Below are 13,228 nucleotides of genomic sequence, written 5' to 3'. Positions count from 1 at the left end.
GCGCGTTCAAGTGACGGGAGCCGCGCGCGCCGGCCCGGGAGACAGAGACGCGGGGGGTGGGGGGGGGGCGGGGCGGCACCTGGCCTGCTCTGCAGGGGGCGGGGCCCTGGGCGAGAGGTGGGGCCTGGCCTAATGAGGGGTGGGGCCTGGGCGGAGAGAGGTGGGGTCTGCGGATGGGCGGGGGCGGTGAAGGCAGGGGCCTGCTCAGCTGAGGAAAGAGGGCGGGGCCTGGACGGAGGGCGGAGTCTGTGGTGAGGGGCGGGGCGTTATCTAGATGGCGGGGCCTACTCCCAGCGGGCGTGGGGCAAAGGCGAGTTGTGAGGGGTTGATGGGACCTGAGAGGGGGCTCGGAGAGTAGGGGCTGGCCCGAAGGTGAAGTGCGGCGGGTCTGGGGAGGGGTCTGTTCTACGAAGTGGGAGGGGCGAGGTCGAGATGGGAGGAACAAGGAGAAACTGATCCAAGAGCTCTGATAACTTTGCCTGCCCTTCCAGGGGCTCCCCAAGACCTCCCTCAGGATGTGGGAATTCATCCCTTGCCCAGGCCTCAGACTTCCAACTGGGCTTTGGGTCCCAACCCTCCCCTGAGCTACCTCCCTCAGAGCCTCCACCCTCAAACCCAAGAACCTCCACTTTCAGACTCCGGTCATCTGCCCTCAGATCCCCAAACCTCCTGCTTCACCCACAGTTCTGGTTTTCACACCCCCAAACCCCTACCCTCAGATTATCTCCCCCACCCTCTACACCAGCCCTAACTCCCAACCCTAAATCCTTGCCCACAGACCGTTCATACCCACACTTACACCACCAAAGTCCCCTCCACCAGACCCAACAGCCTTGGACCCTCAAATTCCAGCCCCCAATTACCCCATCTTCAGCCAAGACTCAAAGTTGTGCATCTATGTCCTTCCTTTTTCTCTTTGTTCTCCTTCTTTCTCCTCTCCCTTCTTTCACTGCTCCCCACTCTGGACCCCTTGGAGCCCAGGGCCAACAAGGCCTTTGAAAAGCTTCCAGAGCCTTTCAAGGACACTCCCCACCCCCCAATCCACTGAAAGCCTAGAATCCCCACCCTAGAAGGGTCCAAGTTCCCAGGATCCTCCCTCCAGCCTTGTGCCCATTTATACTTTCACCTTCTGAGTTGGAATACCCTCCCATGTGCAGCCTTGAGCAGGGTTCAGGGGTCCAAATGAAGCTCAGAGCTTTCCCTGCAATCAGTGCTGGGAGAAAGGAGTAGACGTGCAGGGGCAAGGAGGAAACAAGGAGGCTGCCTGGGTGGGCTTCTGCAGCTAGAACCGGACTCAACTGATCATCTGTCGCCGAGGATCAGGTGGGTACACAGTAGATACTCAATCACTTTTGTTAAATGCTCACGAGTTGACATTGTGCAAGTTGAAAGATACCAGGTGCTGAGGGGCCCTGCTGACTTCTCCAGCACACAATAAGCGCTCAATAAATGTTGAATTGTGCATGCATGAGCAGCTCAAGTTCTGGCAAGCTCTGCACACACACCCTTGCCCATCGGAGGTCGGCCTGCTACTTGAGCCTTTGTTCCAAATGAACCACATGCCGGCATCGATCCCCGCTCAGCAGAAACCTACAGCTCACATGCCCGCCACACATACGGCTGCAGTCGATGGCATCCATGTGCACTCACACTTCATAAACACCAAGATTTGACCCACATGTCAGACACAGACATGGCTGAAGATAAGCAAGAAGAGGGTCCCGGGGCTCCTGGCTGTGTACTCATGTAGCGCACTGCAGACACATGGTGCAGGGGACCTACTAAGTATTCCAAGATCACGTGGCACAGGACAGCCAGTGCGAAGGCCCCGAGCCAGGAGCATGCCTGGAGCATTGCCTAGCAGGGGAAAATTGAGGGAGAGGGAAAGGCAAGGAGAAGATGGGGTGCGTGGCAATGAGTAGTGCTCCAGGTCACGGAGGACTTTATGGACCACCGTGGAAGCATTTGTCCTGCATGAAATGAGGAGCGAGAGGGGGCTTGTGAGCAGAGGGGGTATAACCAACACCAACAGTCGGGGGAAATATCTTGAATGAGGGATATTACTCGGGAGGCAAGTATTCAGGCCAAGTGATGGGGCTCGTCCCAAGGTGGTGGCCAAGGAGAGGTGGGGGGTGGTCCTAGCTTGGACGTACTTTGCAGGTGGAGCCAACAGGAGTTGTAGCAGATGGGATGTGAGGATGAGGCAGAGTGAGGCCAGGGACCCACCCCCAGGATTCTCGACTAGAGCCTGATTGGCTGTCATACCTGGGATGGGACTCAGGCAGGCTGCGGGAACCGGAGGGCCCACGAAGGTTATTGCAAACCCTCCTCCCATAATGCTGACCTGTGGTCTAGCAGAGCTTGGAAGCAGGACACGGCAGACCGCGTCCACAGGTCTGGCCGCCATCTGGCCCACAGCTGGCATTGTTCTCCCAGAGGCGGGGGCCTCACCACCTGCTCCCTGGCTCCAGACCAGCTGTGGGACTCACGGCCCCAGGTCAGAGCTCAGAGGCCTCCTGGTAACCCCCAGGTGTTACAGAGGAGGAAATGGAGGCCTGGAAGTTGGGGGATGGCTTGTTTTCCTACAGCCTCGCGCGTCCGCCCCATCTGCCCTTCCCCACTGAGAGGCCTCAGAACAAATGCTGATGCTCCCAGTGCCTCCTTTTGCTTCTCCGTCAACTAGACAGTCAACATCTGACAAATGCTCGCTATCTTTGCTATTGCCCTTTGTTCTGCATCCACTTCATACAAGCCTCAAGTCCTTGGGCGGGATGTTCCAGCTCTTTATACCTCGGTTTCCCCATGTTTAAAGTATCCCTGCAGGACAGAACGAGGCCAGGATGAAGTAAACAACGTACAGCACTCAGGGCAGCTCAGGTGGTAAGCCCCAACTCCACGGCGGCTCTCTGCATTTTACCTCTCCCATGCCCACTCTCTGTCCCCACGCCCTGCTTGGTTTTTTTCCCATGACTCAGTACGGTATTTTAGTTTTCCATTGTTTAAAATTGAAATATAAGGGTGCCTGGGCGGCTCAGTCAGTTAAGACTCTTGATTTCGGCTCCGGTCATGATCTCAGGGTGTGAGATCGAGCCCCATGTTGGGTTCCTCATGCAGTACAGAGTCTGCTTGAGATTCTTTCCCTCTGCCCCTCCCCCATTCTCTCTCGCGCACTCTCTCTCTCTCTCTCTCTCAAATAAATAAATAAATCTTTAAAAAAAATAAAATGAGGGCGCCTGGGTGGCTCAGTCGTTAAGCGTCTGCCTTCAGCTCAGGTCATGATCCTGGGGTCCTGGGATCGAGTCCCACATCGGGCTCCCTGCTCCGCGGGAAGCCTGCTTCTCCCTCTCCCACTCCCCCTGCTTGTGTTCCCTCTCTCGCTATGTCTCTCTGTCAAATAAATAAATAAAATCTTTAAAATAAATAAATAAATAAATAAATAAATAAAAATAAAAAAATAAAATGAAATAAAATTGAGGGGCGCCTGGTGGCTCAGTCAGTTAAGCATCTGCCTTCGGCTCAGGTCTTTATTCCAGGGTCCTGGGATCAAGCCCCACATCGGGCTCCCTGCTCAGTGGAGAGCCTGCTTCTCCTTCTCCCTCTCCTGCTCCCCCTGCTTGTGCTCTCTGTCAAATAAATAAATAAAATCTTTAAAAAAAAACCCAAAAAGCAAAAAAATTCCATTGGCCCAAAAGGAAACCCTGTCCCCGTGAGCAGTCACTCCCCATCCCCCTCCCCCAGACCTTGACAAACATCAGTTTGCTTTCTGTCTCTATGGATTTGCCTGTTTCACATACACGGGATCCTACAATCCATGGGCTTCTCAGCACAATGTCTTCAAAGTTCCTCCACGTTGTAGCGAGTATCAGGGCTTCACTCTTTTTTGTGACTGAGTAATATTCTGTAGTGCCGATGGACGACGTCATTTATTCATTCATCCATTGACGGACATTTGAGGTGTTCCCTTTTTGGTGATTGTGACTAGCGCTGCTGTGAACCTGTGTGTACAGATAGCCGAGTCCTGTTTTCACTTCTCTTGGGTAACCTCTGTGGGAGTGGAATTGCTGGATCACAGGATAGCTCTAGGGGGAACTTTCTGAGGGATTGTCATGTATTTCCTTTTCTTGTTTACCATCCATCCTCCGCCTGGAATGTCAACTCCCCAAAAGGCGAGGACTGTCTTTTCTTCTTGGCTATGGTAGTTGCACAACATTATGAATGCACGAGATACCACTGAATTATTCACTTTAAAATGGTGATTTTGGGGGCACCTGGGTGGCTCAGATGGTTGAGCGTCTGCCTTCAGCTCAGGTTATGATCCCAGGGTCCTGGGATCAAGCCCCACGTCCAGCTCCTGGCTTGGCCGGGAGCCTGCTTCTCCCTCTTCCTCTGCCTCTCCCCCTGCTCCTGTTCTCTCTCTCTCTGTATCTGTGTCTCGAATGAATAAATAAAATCTTTAAAAAATAAAAAAATAAATAAAATGGTGACTTTTACGTTATGTGAATCTCGCCTTGATGGGGGAGGAAAAAGGTGGGGCATATAGACCACTTCCTTCCAGGATTATGCGTGGGCTCAGTGAAGAATAAACACAGTTGCCCTTGATCTTGCTCTCTTTGTCACCCCAGCTGGCAGCACCTCGAATGTCTCCTTCAAGTCAGGTCTGAGCTAGGTCCACCTTCTCTAACTTACCTGCAGTCTAGAAGGTTACATGCCTGCAGCCCCTCCCACCACCACCATAGCTACACCTCCTAGGTTCCTACTGGGTGCTGGTGACCCCCAGACTTTTCTCCTGGTCCTCATGACGACCTTGCAAAACAGGGAAAGTGAGACTCAGAGAGTGGAAGAAGCCTGCCAAGGCTCAGGAGCAAGAAATGGGACCCTTGCTCTCTGACTCTGAGGCTCAATCCCTCTCCAGAGCCCTATGCCGACCCCTTTTCTCCTTTCTTTTAATCAGGCATTCAGCAAGCACTTACTGACAGCCTCCTGTGCACCAGACCCTGTGGCGGGCGTGGGACACACGTGCCAGACAAAAGGAAGAGAGCCCTGCCCCCCCCGGGGGGAACAGTCTCACTGAAAAGACATTGAACAAACATTCTCAGCATACTGCTTGAATGGTGTCCCCCCAAAAGACCTATCTACCTGGGGGCGCCTGGGTGGCTCAGTTGGTTAAGTGACTGCCTTCGGCTTGGGTCATGTTCCTGGAGTCCCAGGATCAAGTCCCACATCGGGCTCCCCGCTCAGCGGGGGGTCTGCTTCTCCCTCTGACCCTATTCCCTCTTGGGCTCTCTCTCTCTCACTCTCTCTCAAATAAATAAATAAATAAAACTTAAAAAAAAAAAGACGTATCTACCTGGAACCTCAAAAAGAGTTGTTTTTTTTTTTTAATAGCAGCCTTGGCAGATACAATTAAAGTAAGGATCTCAAGATGAGATCATCCTCCAGTAGGGTAGGTCCTAAATCTGATAACTTGGTGTCCTCATAAAAAGAAGGAAAGCCAGGGGTGCGGACTGGGGGGCTCCTGTTTGGCTCAGTCCATGGAGCGTGTGACTCTGGATCTCAGAGTTGGAAGTTCAAGCCCCACATCGGGTGTAGAGATTACTTAAAAATAAAATCTTGAAAAAAAAAAGAGGGAAATTCAAACAGAGAAGGCCATGTGAAGAGAGAGGCAGAGACTGAGGTGATGCTGTCACAAGCCAGGGAACATGTGCAGTAGCCAGGGCTGGAAGAGGCAAAGAAGCATTCTCCCCAAGAGCCTTCGGAGGTAGCATGCCTGCCAACACTTTGATTTCAGACTTCTGGCCTCCAGGACGGTGAGGGACGGAGTGGTCTCTGGGCATCGTCCCACATTTTTCACACCCACCACAGGTCTCCTCCTGCAGGGAGCCTTCCTGGCTGCCCAGCAGAGGAGGGCTATTTCCCTTCTGCCCAGCCTTGCTGCCCAGGCTGTGTCTAGGTTGGGGGGGCCTTGCCAGGGTCCTAGCCTCCTGCATCCAGCATTAACTGGCAGCAAATCTGTTGGTGAATGAATGAATGCATGAATGAATGAATGAATGAGGTTTTCCTGTGCTGACTATGCTTTGGTTCACCTTAGTCACTTCCAGCCCTATGGCCTCCCAGTGTCCCTACCATCACCCCAGGATCCAGCCTCCCCTGGCTCCTCCTACAGGAGGCAATTGTCCCTACCTGTGTGTGACTCCAGCTGGGGACTAGCAGAAAAAAACAACTTTAAAGATAGATGGAGACGAGTTGCATCTTGGCTGTCCCCCCCCCTTTTTTTTAGTTACCATTTACAGAGTATTTTCAATGCCCCAAACTATATATTCTCACCACATCCCCAAAGGGAAAGAAACAATTATTACTATCTCCTCTGGATCATTAGTTAAATTACATCTGCAAAGCCTCTATTCCCAAATAAGGTCACGTTCTAAGGTTTCAGGTGGATAGGAGTTAAGTGGGGATGCCACTTAACCCACTATAGGTATTTATCCAACAGAAAGGAAGATAGGGTTTTGTGTGTGCTTTTTTAATATTTTATTTATTTATTTGACAGGGAGAGAGAGAGAGAGCGTGTGCACAAGCAGGGAGTGGCAGGCAGAGGGAGAAGCAGACTCCCTGCTGAGCAAGGAGCCCGATGTGGGACCCCGTGACCATAACCTGAGCCAAAGGCAGATACTCAAACCAACTGAGCTACCCAGGCATCCCAGAAGGGGAGACACGGTTTTACCAGAGACATGAACACAAATGGTCGTAAGAGCCCCAAACTGGAAACATCCCAGATGTCCATCAACAGGTCAGTGGGTAACAAATGCAATTCACATAATGGAATACTACACAGCAAGGAAAAAGAACAAACCACCACTGTGTATATCCCACAGGTGGATCTCACCAATGCTGAGTGAAAGAAGGGGGTACAAAGAGGACACATGATATGATTCCGTTTGTAAAGTTCATACACAGGCCACGCTAACCTGTGACATGTTGGGGCCCCCGGGGCAGATCATCAGGAAAGAAAGGCCTTTACCACAAAGAGGCACAAGCACTTAGGGTGATGGAAATATTCTATATCATGGTGACGGAGCAACAGGGAAGTTTACATTTGTCAAAGCTTGTTGAACTGGGCATTTAAAAATGGTTGTGTTGGGCGCCTGGGTGGCTCGGGTCATTGGTTAAGCAACTGCCTTCGGCTCAGGTCATGATCCTGGAGTCCTGGGATCGAGTCCCACATCGGGCTCCCTGCTCGGCAGGGAGTCTGCTTCTCCCTCTGACCCTCTTCCCTCTCATGCTCTCTATCTCTCATTCTCTCTCTCTCAAATAAATAAATAAATCTTTTTAAAAAAATGGTTGTGTTATTAGATGTCAATTATGCCTCATGAAAGCTGACTTGTTAAAAAGCAAACAAAAAATGAAACTGGTCAGAAGGAGCCAAGATAATAGAGGTCAAACCCAGGGCTACCTCTGGGGGGTGACCAACTGGAAGCGAGCATGAAGGAGTCCCCCCGGGGGCTGGGGGTGCTCTGTATTTGGGTCACAGGAGTGTTAACATTCATGGAGCTGTAAAATGGGCACACCTTGCCATTTGTAGATTATACCTTGATGAAAAAGAAAGACACTGGGATTCCGAGAGGTAACTCTCCCAAGGTCCCAGCAAGAGAGCATCGGAGTTGTCTTACTCTGGAGCTCAGCACCAACTCCTGGTCTCATCCCTGACCCCCTCCATTCAATAGCGTGGGGGTCATAACAAAAGACTCTGTTGTGTATCTTACAAGGAGAAAGACAAACCTGAGACATGAATACGGATCAATGACCAAGGCCTTTCTAGATGGTGGTAACGGTCATAAAGGCAGTGGGCTGAGAGTGACCGGGTGGAAGGGACTGCTTGAGCTAGGAGGAAGGGGAGACCCTCTTTGAGAAGGTGATGTCCCAGCTTTAATAGAAGCAGGGGACAGAATGGTCTAAGATGTTCTGGGACATTCCAGAACATCGTAGAAGGGCCCAGAATGTTTCAGAACATTTCGGGTGGAAGCAATATGTAGGGTCCAAGCCTGGTGCCAGAAAGAGCCTGAGGAACAGAGATGAGACCACATTGTCTGGGGTGACGTGGGCAAGGCTTGGAGTGAGTAGGGAGAGTGTCGACAATGATGTATTGAGAGCAGCCTCCTTGGTGTGTGGGACACAGCTGTGACCAAGACTGCTAGCGTGTCGCATCTGGCAGGGGGAACATTTATTAAACCAATCATCACACAAGCAAAGAAGCAATAACTTAATTGTCAACATGATAGAGGCTTGATTTGGGGCGTAGTGACTCAGAGAGGCCAGGCTGAGCCGGGAGGTCAGAGGGGGATATTCGGGCTGAAGAGCTGGCCAGGAAGAGAGCAGAAACTTTTAGGCAGAGGGGACAACCTGTGTGGGGATCATGAAGAGGGAGAGTGCCAGGAGCCGAGGGGAACCTGGCAGAGCTGGGTGTGAGGGGGGCAGTGGACAGTGTTACGTGACATAGGACCCTGGAGGCTTCAGCTTCCCTGTTGGGCTCATGCCTGGCCCTGAGCAGGAACTGGGGCAACCCCCATCTGGGGCCCAACCTGAACTGCCCCCTACCCCTGCCCCAAGAGAAGGACGTGAGTCCCCATCCTTTCTTTTTCTTCAAGATTTTTTTTTTTAAGGGGGCACCTGGGTGGCTCAGTTGGTGAAGCGACTGCCTTGGGCTCAGGTCATGATCCTGGAGTACTGGGATCAGGTCCCGCATCGGGCTCCTTGCTCAGCAGGGAGTCTGCTTCTCCCTCTGACCTTCCCCCCCTCTCATGCTCTCTCTATCTCATTCTCTCTCTCAAATAAATAAATAAAATCTTTTTTAAAAAAAGATCTCTTAAGGTTTTATTTATTTATTTAATTGACACAGAGAGAGAGAGAGAAAGACAGCGAGAGAGGGAACACAAGCAGGGGGAGTGAGGGAGGGAGAAGCAGCCTTCCCACGGAGCAGGAAGCCCCCGATGCGGGGCTCGATCCCAGGACCCTGAGATCATGACCAGAGCCGAAGGCAGACGCTTAACTGACTGAGCCACTTAGGCACCCCGAGTCCCCATCCTTTCCTCCATGTGTTTACGAGTGTTGCCAGGCACACCTTGCTCCCTCCCTCCCTTCCTGGACAGATTACCACCTCTGGGCCCAGAACTCAGGCCTGTCACCAGGGAACCAGGACTGCTGGTTGCCATGGCAACGCTACACTACAGGGACACATGGGTGCTTCTGCCTTATGCCATGATGCCAGCCACCCACCCACCCTCCATCAGGCCTGTATCAGTGCGAGAGGAAGGCACAGGAAGGGTCAGAGGGGGCAACTTCCCAGATGACTCACAGAGCTGGGAGGACAGACAAGGAAACTGAGGCTCAGAGAGCTATAGAGAGTCAGATCTCTTTCACAAGGTCACTTCTGCTGGCACTTTCTCCTTGGAAGAGCCCTGGACAGAGGCAAAGGGCCCTCCCACTCCTGAGAGTCCAGAAGGGGCCAGGACTTACTTGGCAGAGGAGCCTGAGGGTGTTTGCTTGGCACTTGGGGTGTCTTCCCCCGAGGTCCCAGGCGGCCCTGCTGGGAGATTCCTCAAAATCCTGCTGGTATGGGTGCTGAGGTCACGCCAGACCCAATCATGCCCTGGCAGTGCGTCCAGTTTGGGGTGGTGAAGGAGACAGATCATGGACCCATACGCAAGTCAATGTAGGAGAAAGACTCAGCAGGAGATGAGCTGAAATAAGCCTCAGGAAGGAAGGAAGAGCAGATAAAAAATGAATCCAGGGACAGGGCCAGATTATCCAGGGAAAAAGAATTCTGGGTGGAGGGCACACCAGAGCAAAGGCCCTGAGGTGCATGCTATAGCAAGGAGAGAGGAAAGTAGAGGGGAAAGCATACAGGAGGTGGCAGGGGCCAGGCCCTGCAGACCTTGTGGGCAGTGAGTGAAGCCCTCAAAAGGGTAGCTGATATGAGTGAACATTGCTTTTCTCTGCACATGCAGACACACACCTCCCATACACACCCCTGGGACACCTCTGACACACCCACATATCTGGGACACCCTGCCTTCTCAGATTCTATCCATCCCTCAAAGCCCAACCAAGTCAGCTGCCACCTCGTTGGGCAAACATCACTCATCACATATTGGGAAGGGACTCCTCTACCCACACCACATGCCCCCAGCACTCATAGTTTCTACCCACACCACCTGCATTATGCATTCCACATCTATGAGGCACCCACTCTAGGCCCAGCCCTGGGCTGGTCACCGGAGATTCCAGAATTCATACACTAGACACATAGCAGCAAAACATACAAACTAAAAAAAAAACAAAAAACAAACCCACTCTGCCCTTGGGGGCTCAATCCCGAGAGAAGGGAGGGGGCTGAAGAGACTGTGACCAGTCACAAGTTTTCAGTTAAAGAAGCCCAACACCGGGGCGCCTGCGTGGCTCAGTCGTTAAGCGTCTGCCTTCGGCTCAGGTCATGATCGCAGGGTCCTGGGATCGAGCCCCGCATCGGGCTCCCCGCTCGGCAGGAAGCCTGCTTCTCCCTCTCCCACTCCCCCTGCTTGTGTTCCCTCTTTGGCTGTGTCTCTGTCAAATAAATAAATAAATAAAATTGTTAAAAAAAATAAAGAAGCTCAACGTGAACTGGCTTAAGGCAAAAAAGGGACAGGGTGGACTTCAGGCCCATTTGATCCAGGACTTCCAGCAATGGCATGAAGACGTGGTCTCTCTCCATCCCTCTGGTCGGCTCTGTTGTGGTGGTAACCAATGCCCCCTGGCAGCTGCAGACTCACACCCTCCCAGCTCAGCAACCCCAGCTAACAGCGCGTGCCTCTCTCCCAATAAATCCCACCAGTGCCTGAGAAAGCTCAGGTCATACTGCTCAACCTCCCCTAAACCACATAAGCTTGGTCACACCAAACCAGAGCTCTGTTAAGAAGGAAGAAGAGAGGGCGCCTGGGTGGCTCAGTCGGTTAAGCGACTGCCTTCAGCTCAGGTCATGATCCTGGAGTCCCGGGATCGAGTCCCACATCAGGCTCCCTGCTCAGCGGGGGGGGGGGGGGGTCTCTTCTCCCTCTGACCCTCCCCCCCTCATGCTCTCTCTCTCTCATTCTCTCTCTCAAATAAATAAATAAAATCTTTAAAAATAAATAAATAAAAAGAAGGAAGAAGAGAGTGACAGGTGCCAGGTAGATTCCTATCAAATCCACGAAGTCCTTCCAAGCAGGAGTGGCTTTAACAAAGGCATGGAGGCTGGACCACTGATGATGTTGATGTTACTGCAGGAAACAGTGAGGACGGGACCCATTTTGTCCTCAGACCAAAAGGTAGGAGGCACATAGCAGGAAAGGTGGCTGCCATAGTGGCGAGTATTGAAAGCCTTTGTTTTTCTATTTTTTAAGATTTTATTTATTTATTTGAGAGAGAGAGAGAGAGAGAGAGAGCACAAACAATGGGGCAGGGGGAGGAGAGGAAGAGGCAGAAGGAGAAGATTCCCTACTGAGTGTGGAGCCAGACATGGGGCTGGATCCTATGACCCTGGGATCATGACCTGAGCCGAAGGCAGACTCTTAACCAACTGAGCCACCCAGGCGCCCCTATTGAAAGCCTTTAAAAGGTAAGCAGAGCGGGGCCGCCTGGCTGGCTCAGTGGGTGGAGGACGTGACTCTTAATTAATCTCAGGATTGGTAGTTTGAGCCCCATGTTAGGTGTAGAGATTATTTAAAAATAAAAATCTTGTTGGGGCGCCTGGGTGGCTTAGTCATTAAGCATCTGCCTTCGGCTCAGGTCATGATCCCGGGGTCCTGGGATCGAGCCCCGCATCCGGCTCCCTGCAGAGCGGGGAGCCTGCTTCTCCCTCTCCCACTCCCCCTGCTTGTGTTCCCTCTCTCGCTGTGTCTCTCTCTGTCAAATAAATAAAATCTTTAAAAAAAAATAAAAATCTTGTTGCAACTGGGTGGCTCAGTCAGTTAAGCATCTGCCTGTGGCTCAGGTCACGGTCTCAGGGTCCTGGGATCGAGCCCCATGTCGGGGGTCCCTGCTCAGCGGGGAGTCTGCTTCTCCCTCTGCCTCTGCCCCTCTCCCTGCTCATGCTCTCTCTCAAATAAATAGATAAAATGTTTACAAAATTTTTTAAAGTAAATAAATAAGAGGTAAACAGAGGAAATCAGGTGGTGTCCAAGGGCCACAGGGAGTCATGGGAGGTCAGTGGGGGGCGGGGGGGACAAGGTCTAGCCCCATGTAGGAAATGGACTTGACCAGGTGAGGCTGCTTCTAGGGTCTGAGAAACAGGGAGACATTCAAACAAAAATAATTAAAAATCACCTGCGCCATGCCAGGTCACATATGAGACTCTTAGGAGCTACCTTCACGGAGTTTATAAAATTACGTTAAAGCAGGCCGACCTTGAAATAAGTGACAATTAATTAGCCATAAATGTTGTAAGTATAGGGGCAGGAGCCAAACACGGGGATAACAGGGGATGTTTGCCCACACTGAGGAGGACAAGACAGATGTCTTTTGCTGAGGAGGACCACTTTTAGATGAGAACTTGGGCAGAGCAGGGCCATGAGGGAGTTCCTGGCATAGGGACATGCAAATGCAAAGGTCCTGGGACAGGAAGGAACAAGGTGGGCTCCAGGAAAGACAGAGAGAACCACTGTGGCTGGAGCATAGTGAATGACGGGGAGAGCCTCCACAGAAGCGGTTGGAGATGTTCATGGGACCAGATTGGGGGATGCCTCATTGGTACATGTGGATGTTTGGACTCCTCGTGGCAGCAGTAAACCCAAGAAGGGGGGTGATATCCAGGATCAGACTGCTTTATCCTGATAGCTCCAAGCTGCTGCATGGAGCTGGAGGGCGGCTGGAGGGGAAGCAGGGAGCTCCAAGGGGAGGCAGGGGCAGCTGTTGGATGAGAGGTGGTGGTGGCCTAGACTTTGGTGGTTGCCATGGAGATAAAGAGATATGTGTGTGGGCTGGAGGTCTGGGGAATCAGGCCCTGCCAATGGGATAAGGTGGGAGGAGGGCAGGGAAGACTCAAGATGCCACCCAGGTGTTCGGAGCCATTGAGATGGGAGGCCGTGGGCAAGGCCACTAAGGTCCCCTTTGAGTTGGACTGAGCAGTTACAGCAACCATGTAAATAGCGGTGATGGTCACACAATTTTGTGGATGAACCTAACGTCACAGAATTGTACACTTAAAAACCGACCAAAGTGG

The sequence above is a fragment of the Zalophus californianus genome, chromosome 1 (genome assembly GCF_009762305.2).
Source record: "Zalophus californianus isolate mZalCal1 chromosome 1, mZalCal1.pri.v2, whole genome shotgun sequence".
Taxonomy (NCBI): Eukaryota; Metazoa; Chordata; class Mammalia; order Carnivora; family Otariidae; genus Zalophus; species Zalophus californianus.
This window is presented reverse-complemented; position numbering follows the sequence as displayed.